Source organism: Sinocyclocheilus rhinocerous, unplaced genomic scaffold (assembly GCF_001515625.1).
Source record: "Sinocyclocheilus rhinocerous isolate Xijiao unplaced genomic scaffold, SAMN03320098_v1.1 scaffold450, whole genome shotgun sequence".
In the NCBI taxonomy this organism is placed as follows: domain Eukaryota; kingdom Metazoa; phylum Chordata; class Actinopteri; order Cypriniformes; family Cyprinidae; genus Sinocyclocheilus; species Sinocyclocheilus rhinocerous.
The window spans coordinates 556,369-559,876 of NW_015653457.1; the positions used below are offsets into that span (position 1 = coordinate 556,369).

The window sequence follows — 3,508 nt, forward strand, 5'->3', positions numbered from 1 at the left end:
ATTTGGTGTAATGAAATGTGTTTATGCGGTTAAAAAAAACACATTATTTTCCACATACTGTACATTATTGTTGCTCCTCTATGCCCCGCCTTTCTTAAACACTTCGATTTTTACAAAGCTCATCGTTCTGAAAAGTGCGGTGTGCTCTGATTGGCCAGTGATCCAGTGCGTTGTGATTGGCCGAATTCCTCAAGCGTGGGACGGAAATGTTACGCCCCTTACCAGGTTCAGGAAACCTTCCTCCGTAAAATGTGCTGCACACATTTTAATATTTGGGTTGAACTGTTCTGGAACAGTGTTGTAAATAAAACTTAACCACTGATTTCTAGTTGTGTCCTCTTTTGGAAGGCCAAACAAAGTAGTTTAGCTTTCACAACGAAACACACAGCATCTCCACTACATGCCTTCTTTCTTTGCGTAAACATTTGGACGGTGTTATGCAAATCTTCCCACACAGTTAAGTAGATTTGTGGGGGCGTGTTTGAACGAGGCGTTTTAGGAAGGCGTGGCTGAGCGTTCACTTTTATAAGGAATATCTCTTTGGATTTGAGACTTTAATTTTTGCGACTTTACGGATCTTCTGTATGCACAAACAGCTTTTAACTCCCCAAAGACAAAGGAGAACATGAAATCGCATAATATGACCCCTTTAACAGAAGTAAACACTATAACGGCAGTGGCAATCTTGGATTAATAGTTATCGCTATGTCATTCACTAATTTCAAGAATGAATTTGCGAGTGTGTGAGTGTATATTTGCGATGTATTCGAATTCTGTATGGATTACAGCCTAGAAAGACAAAGAGCGCTCCCCTTATAACCACCAAAAAGCTGTCACTCCTCTTAGTTAATCGCGATTTCATTAATGTTATAATATACACAGAACTCATCACTGAACAGAACGTTTTAAGCGGCGAGTGGATTTTGACTAACTTAAGCGCTTCTGATTGGCCACTGCATTCAAGAAAACAGATATGTGTGTGATTAGCTACATTACTCAATGCTGCAAAAACATGTTGTAAATAGAAACCTTTTACTAGATTTAAAAACCCCACCCTGCAAGTTGACAGGATTGATTACATGTTTGTGACGGCAGGAAACAGGCGCTTCAAACAGCCATTTTGCCACACCGCAGTTTTAAGGAGAAAATACTCGCCTGACTGATGAACTTGCACATGGTTTGTCTTTAAGCATATTAAAAACGCCAGACACACATGTAAACAACATTAAAAACTTGAGTTTCACACAGGGGTCTTTAAAAAACAGAAGAAATAAGGGTAGGATAAAAGTCCGTCAAAACTTGTGCTGTTTCTTCTGTGTGTAGCACCTACTGCTCTGCAGATTGTTCTCAAGGATCTCAGTAGCTGGAAAGAGTTCACATGGTCCCTGATCATTTCAGTCTGACTTGAAAATTGAAATGTAGTCAATTTAATGTTACGTTTTAAAAAAATACAATATTTTGAAAAGTAGATATCTGGAGTAGAAAACAAATTCATTTAATTTCACCTCAGACCTTGCATGTATGCATTTTCTTCTTGTCACTGCAGGCTTAGAGAAATGTCCGCTTAGAAGACGAGCTAGGTGTGAGACAGTATTTACCGGTTTAAATAAGTAAACATTATGAATGAAAGGTAACTGAGTTTCTTCAGGTTTCCTTAACATTTTCAAGTTATCTCTGTACAATGCCTAATAAAATAGTGTTTATATGCACAGCTTTATAATGCATAGTATATGCACAGAATTTTCATTCATCCTGTCTGCTGCTTTTGTTGCCATCAGTGTTGTAAATTTTAACCGCTTGGTGGATGGAAAAATAAGAACAATTTGAATAAGGTATCTGGAATTATTTGACTTTTTGATTCATAGTTTAAGTATTTCAAATGGATTGTATAAACACGCAATGTTTTTAATTGTATTCTGAGGGTTTCTTCCTTTTAGACTAGCCAGTTACAAAGGTCAGTTTAAACATCAGTAAAATAAGTTGTACATCCCTAGTTTGCACAGAAGCCCTAAAAACTGACACAATAGATGAAAACAAATATTTACCTGTACCACAGGACTCCTATGAGTGCAAGAATCAGAAACACGGACAGTATGATTACAGTGCTCAGTAAAACTGGGTTCGACTTGATTTCTGAGGCTTCTAAAACAAGAAGCATGAAACAAACTCAGATATACTCAAAGAAAAAGAGAAATATACTTATGATATTAAAACACTAACTAAATATTAAGTACTTTATCTGAATGCTGCAAACATTTCACACTGAAGCACATGTATCATGAGAGATGTGTTACCTTCTACAGCACAGGAATACTGGTGAAGCTCTTCAGTGCTGGTTGAGTCCAGGTACAGCTTGTTAGCTTTAGTGAATCCATCCGTTTCTTCTTTCATTCGTCCGTTCTTGTACCAGATGTAAGTATGTTTGTCGTTCAGAGTGCATTTAGTTGAACAGCTTAATATCACTTCCTGTCCCTCTGATACAACAGATAGGCTGCTTTTCACCTGAGTATCTGGAGAAAAAAAAATAGCCCATTAGAAATTATAAAGGAAACATTTTGAACAATCAGTTTATAATGATCAGTTACCTGTAACAGTAAGAATGACTCCAGGTGATCCAGAGTATTGATCTAAGTCAGTGATGAACCTGAATCGATATTCTCCAGAGTCGCTGATCTTGAGCTCTTTGATTCTCAGTTTGTTCCCCACCTACTCCACACGACCAGCAAACTGATGCTCCTCACGCAGATCCTTGAAGTCACCAGACCGAACGTAATGCCAGAATGTTTTATATACAGTAGAACCAGAGGGATGTGAGTATGTGAAGGAAATGTCTACTGTTGAGCCCACCGAAGCACAGACTCTTCTAGACTTATTTTTTTAAAAATGCATGTGCCCTCATAATCTTTAATCAAAAATGTTAATCTCCCCTCCCCCTCAAAATGACTCATCTTCTCTTCCGGTCACGAGCTATGGCGCAAGGGCGGAGCTAGTGACGTGAGAGGTAAACGCTGGGATAAAGGACAGGGGGAAAAGCTGAAGCTGATGCTTCACTTTATAGCACTGACACTAGTCATGAGGGACTGCGTTACCCCTAAACATTGAAAAGATATTAGGATATTACGACAACATTACTCTTAGGACATCACAAACAAATTTTTTTCATGAATATGACTTTGCTAGAAGAGGAGAATCATCAGGGCTGGACTGGTGCTAAAATTCAGCTCATCTGGTCCACACAGTCCCCCATAAATGTTTTGCTGGTGTTAGGGCAATTGGAATAAATTATTTATTAATAAATAACGGACGAAAACAAATTATATTTTTGAATACTTAAAATGCATTTAACAATATCAATATTCCATTACATCGCAGGCTCTTAATTATTGAATTCATATTTTTCTGCAATTAAAGTTTATTAGAACTATTAAATTGTCCTTTGTAGTTGCCCTAATGAAAAGCTCATTCTTGAATCCAGAGTTAACTATAGTATTAGTAAACCTTTATAAAA

At 37.5% G+C, this 3,508-nt stretch overlaps 1 pseudogene; it reads right to left on the reverse strand.

The window, feature by feature from the left end:
• The window catches only part of LOC107715733 (sialoadhesin-like), a 10,575-nt pseudogene that overhangs the window by 2,663 nt on the left and 4,404 nt on the right, over window positions 1-3,508 (reverse strand).